Source organism: Lactuca sativa, chromosome 9 (genome assembly GCF_002870075.4).
Source record: "Lactuca sativa cultivar Salinas chromosome 9, Lsat_Salinas_v11, whole genome shotgun sequence".
Classification (NCBI taxonomy): domain Eukaryota; kingdom Viridiplantae; phylum Streptophyta; class Magnoliopsida; order Asterales; family Asteraceae; genus Lactuca; species Lactuca sativa.
Window position 1 is genome coordinate 69,787,189 of NC_056631.2, and position 5,934 is coordinate 69,793,122.

Below are 5,934 nucleotides of genomic sequence, written 5' to 3' on the forward strand. Positions count from 1 at the left end.
TTAGGTTAATGTACAGTATCATTTATTTTGTTCTTTTATCTTTCTTTTATATGATTTCTAACCCTAACCCTCTTATGTGTTTCGTATTCCAGTAACCTGTGTTGAATCTCCGGTTTGGATAAATGAATAAACGGAACAATCGTTTTTATAATATCTGGAATGTAGGTTTCCGGTACTAACTTCCGATAACCCTAACCATCTATATATGTGTTTTTTTATTTTTCATCAATTTCTACAACTTTGGTCGGTTTTGATTTGGTTTATTTTTTATATGAAACTTATATTGATCTATTGCAGAACTATTTTTCAAACTACATGGGTGGGTTTTTAAATTGATTTTAGAAAACATTGCAATCTAACCCCAATGTTGATCAATTTGCCTCATTGGAAGTATTTCTTGCAACAAACTGAGGTTTTTGACTTAGCCCTCCTTATTCCCAGATTGAGCATGTTGAATACTAATCTGTCAGAAAATATTTCTCTTAATTTTGGCTTTCTCTAAATATAAGTCTCCCTAAACCTCTACGAGCCCTAAAACACCAACCATCAGTCGTACCCTCACCGCCAGTCACCATCATAAGCTGCCCACCATCTCTATCGGCATCTTACATCTGCCACCGGATCTCTTTCCTCGCCACCATCGAATAGCCACCGATCACTCACCTCCATTACTCCAATTGTTTCTAGCTGACACCAAATGGAGCTGTTGGAATGAAAACGAATGGAGCTATAAGAATGAAATCGAAGTCATGAAGAGGAACAAGAACAGGGACGAAAAATATGGTGCTTCGTTTTGTTTGAATTTTCCCCCTGCTTATTACGAGCTCTAAATGAAAACTTGTATTATTTTGAATTTCAATCCAGATTGTAGGAATGGGTCAAATCAGCCACTAGGTTTGATTTTTTTTACCTTTCCAATCTTTATCATTGCATTTGCTTTCCCTGTTTTGATTTGTATTTATCATCAATTTTATAAGTTTTTGTTTTGTGTTCCATTGTAGAACAATTTTGGGTATGTTTTTTTTTGCTCCTTTCTATGTAAGCCTTTTTCCCTTTCTCATATTTTTTTTAATTTAGATCGAACTTATATGTATTACCATATCTATTTGCTCATGTTTTTTATTTTCTCATGATTTAGGTAATGCTTGGAAAGGAACGACAACCCAAAAGCCATATGAGGGGTTTGGGAATACCCAATAACCATGTAGTCATCTGGTATGGCTTCAGAAGCTTTCTTCATCTTTTTGTTTCATTATCTTTTCCTGATTTATTCACCCATATCTTACTTGAAAGTTTTTGTGAACACATGTAACTAAGGGCTCTTTCTTTATAAAACTTACTTGACTAACATGATGTGTATTAACAATCTTTTTAGGTGGTTGTTAAGATCTTTATTTCTTTTTGCAGATCTGACCATAAATGATCTATCGATGTCCATCTTTTGATAATTTCTTTTTGTCGTTATGTTAATAAGGTTTTTAGACCATTTCAAGGTTAAGGTTCGTATTAAGCTCAAAATAAAAAGATAAATGGATGAAATAAGATAATGTAAGGGCAAGAGAAAAGTTTGATTGCTTATTTAATTATTAAAACTGTTGTATAAAATGAGTTGTAAATATCCGAATGTAGGAGAGATGGTGGTCAAATGAAGTTGTGTACATGGTATGATGTGAAATGAATGTAGGAGTAGAGTATTTGGACTTTACAACAGGTAAGAGATCCTCATAAAGCTTCAATTTACAGGTTTCATAGCTCCAACCTTCAAGTTTTGATTTCAAAATTTCACCCCTAAAATGCGTCCACAATGGTAAGTACCTAAAATGTTATTTCAAAATGGTTTAGGATCCAATTTTTCTCGAGTTATCTGATTAGTCAACTTATGCCGGATAAATCAGATGTGCAACATCAGATCTATACCTTTTGTATTTTATGTTAGCTTTTAAATGTCTCAGGCCTATACTTTTCCTTTCGTGCTGATTTCAATATACATGTTGAAATTTGGGTCTGTCATTGTTTATGTTGAAACGAAAGTTCACCTGATTTTTTTGAATCCGGTATCTTTTAAAAAAATATATCTTATCCTTGCAAATGATCAACAATTGTAGTTCCTTGAAGCTTAATCTTTGATTTGTGTTTTTATTTTTTTAGCTTATTTGGGAAAACTTTCTAATAGACTTTGTATTGTGATTGAAAATGATTAAAAAATCATAGTTCGAATATCCTCCCATTGGATACTCACCATACAATCTTCCAAAACTATGGTTCGGTTGTTCAAGCGGGGATCAAATGTCATGCCTATGGACTTTAATCCCCAATAACCTCTTAGGTTTATTCCATATCTACTTACTTCCACCCCTAAATAATGTTTGACCTCATTCGTTTGATACTTTTTCTCATGATCTTAAATTTATCTTAAGAGCAAAATGCAAGAAATGGCAACATACTTTCATTTATATGTTTATTATAACATCCTACTTCTATTTTCATTCTACTATAAAACTTTTAGCACCTAGCAATAGAGACTATGATTCCTTCATGTCCTATTCAAGTGACAATATGGTATGAGTTTGGTTTTGAGTTTTTGTTTCCTGGGATTATATGGTTGTTTACATTTATTCAGATCTGAATTTTATAGTTTTCAGACAGTTCTTTGCTTCAACAGTTTCTCATAGAAGATTGGCTTCTTTGGTTGGCTTACTCACAAATTGCCAACCCCTAGGATATATTATGATTGAATGATTAGCTCCCATTGCAGATTGTGTTTTGCACCATTGGTTCAAATTAAAGTCTATATGATCATTAGGTTGTGAGTTTGAGAGATACATGTATGTTGCTAGAGGTTACTTTCTTGATACACACGAGCCTGAATATGTTGAAAAGAGCATGCAAGTATAGTTACAATCTAATAACAAAAATATTCATTATAGTTTCATCCTTACATGTATAGACACTTTAAATAATAAAAGCTCAATTGTGATATGTGGTTCCACTTTTTTGTCTGTGTAAAAGGAACTCTAAAAAATCATTATAAAGTTTCATCCTTACAACTATAGACACTTCAAATAATAATAAAAACAAACTAATTTTTTTTTTCAAAACTAATTAAAATAATTTCAAAATATTTGACTAAAGAAAAATAGTTTTTGTTCAAGCCTCAAGTGGTTATTTTCTATTTGGAGTCGAAGTTTATTTTCTATTTTATAAAGATATCTGGAATTTAATTATTACCTATGCGTTTTTTTAATTTTGAAAAATATTCATCAAAATTAACTAAAATAATTAAACCTATTTTTTGTAATTCTATAACTTTTTGGATGAAATATTTAGTCTCATCTCATCTTAATTGGCATAAATTGATCAATAGTTGATATAACATATGTTTCTTATTCATTCATCCATTATTTATTCAGGTTTTATACACACTTGAATAAGATTATATCAACATAATTAAAGGTAATCATTTGAAAAGAGATAAAAACGCATTATTAAGTTAATATAACTTTCCAACTAAATGAACCAAAACAAAGTTGGCATACATTATATGCTCGGCTTGAAAATTTAGACGATTTACATATATTGACCCAACAAATGGGTTGTGTAATGACACCTGATTAATATGCAAAAGCTTTCAGCAAAATGTTATTGATGCAGAAATAGCTGTTGGTCAACATGCTAGAAAAATGATATTTTTGCCTAAGATTCATTTATATCCCTTTGATGATGATATGTTCCCATTCAAGCTGAAGAGGAAACAATTTCTTATTCACTTGGGCTTTGCAATGACAATCAATAAAGCTCAGGACAAACAATTCCTAATGTAGGTATCTATCTTCCAGACTAAGTATTCTCGCATAGATAACTTTATGTTGCATTGTCCAGAGGGGTTTCATGTTGCAATGCAAACGTATTAGTGAAGCCTAACGAAAATTCAAAAGGTGATGGGGTTTATATAGCAAATGCGGTGTATAAAGAAATATTGCACGATTAATACTGTATAATCAATCATGTGTTATTACACATTTTCATATTTTATGTAATCTTATATAATTCTCTTATTTTTGTTTCAACAACTTAAATATTTCATATTTTGTGCCGTCTTGACTGGTTTCTTTTTATTGGTTATTTGATGTATCATGTAACAAATAACACCATAATTTCATTATATTGTCTTCGACATGTACTTTCTTTTGGAACATAACATTTGTGTAAAGGAAACATATCACCGAAAGAAATTACGTGTCCCGTCGCTTTGCGCGGGTACACTGCTAGTATATATATATATATATATATATATATATATATATATATATATATATATATATATATATATATATATATATATATATATATATATATATGACTTTATAAACCTAAAATTTTAAACTTTTTAATCAAAATTGCTGTAAAAATAATTTAAAAAATAAGTTTTTTTATAGTTTTTTTTTCATTAAATAAGCATAAAACCCTACGATTTATAAGTTTGTAAACTAAAGAAATTAATATCTCAACGTATTTTTTATTATATATTTCTATGGGTATAAGGGTGCTTATAGGTTTATGTATTTTCTTTCAACGAATTTATAGTTTTTTTCAACGTATTTTTTATTATATATTTTTAGGTTTGTAAACAAAAAAAAAATATCTCAACATAATTTTTATAATATACTTTTATATCTTTCCCTCATATAATCATTTATGACTAAATATTATCCTCTACACTGGTACGTTGAAGTGTTAGAGCGACAAATAAGAAATATATGTTTCAGTGTGAGTCTAAAGATTTTTATTTTTTTCGGAATCTCAATGGAACCGTCGTGTGTGTCCATATATATATATATATATATATATATATATATATATATATATATATATATATATATATATATATATATATATATATATATATATATATATATATATATATATATATATATTCTTTGAGATATTTAATATTTTTTTTGACTCTATAAACCTAATTATTCAAAATTGCTGAAAAAATAATTTAAAAAATAACTTTTCTTTTTGTTATTTTTTTCAACAAATTGACATAAAAACCTACGTATTTTTAGGTTTTTAAACTAAAAAAAACTAATATCTCAACGTATTTTTTATTACTATATATTTTTATGATTTTGAGGGTGTTTTCAGGTATATATATATATATATATATATATATATATATATATATATAGAGAGAGAGAGAGAGAGAGAGAGAGAGAGAGAGAGAGAGAGAGTGTGTGTGTGTGTTCGTTGAGATTAAAAATAACATAAAATCTTAAGATTCAACCTCAACGATATATTTCACATCTGCCGCTCTAACCTCTAACGTACCAGCATGACAGACTTGTTCTAATTAAAAATTATTTTATAGCGTGTCCATTCCTCTTTCCTCTTCCACCAACTCCACCTCTGCAACCGCCACCACCACCACCACTACCACAACTTCTGTCACCCTGACCCCACCATTGTCACCTCTGTCATTTATACTATTGTCACATTCGTCATTTATATCACTACCACCTCAGTTAGCACTACCTCTTCTGACATCAACTATTATAATCATTCATAATTATACAATCTGTGAACATACATATATGTAGAATTATTTATGATTAGCCATATACGTATAATAATGCATAAAATATATATGATTATATCTCTCTGTCATATAATCATTTATAATTAAGCATAATCTACTGTTACCGATACGCTGGAGAGTTAGAAAGACAAATGAGAGATATATGTGGCTGAGGTTGAATCTCAACATCTCTTGAGATTAAAAATAAAATAAAATTTTAAGATTCAACCTCAACGATATATTTCACATCTGCCGCTCTAAACGCCAACGATCTGTTCTAATCATAATTGATTATATAGGGCGTCTGTTCATCTTTCCTCAGCTACCAACCCCACCTCTAACCGCCACCGCCACCA

General features: G+C 29.7%; 1 long non-coding RNA gene across 2 annotated transcripts; it reads left to right on the forward strand.

Annotated features, from left to right (window-relative positions):
• The first annotated feature begins 268 nt into the window (after positions 1 to 268).
• LOC111901679 (uncharacterized) lies at positions 269 to 2,979 on the forward strand. 2 transcript variants are annotated; one of them, XR_002853574.3, is made up of 4 exons: positions 269 to 894; positions 1,002 to 1,038; positions 1,139 to 1,215; positions 1,408 to 2,979. It is a non-coding gene; the product is annotated as an uncharacterized LOC111901679 (long non-coding RNA). The 2 variants fall into 2 exon arrangements; XR_006187082.2 differs by having other exon boundaries at positions 291 to 894; positions 1,139 to 2,979.
• Positions 2,980 to 5,934: the final 2,955 nt, after the last annotated feature.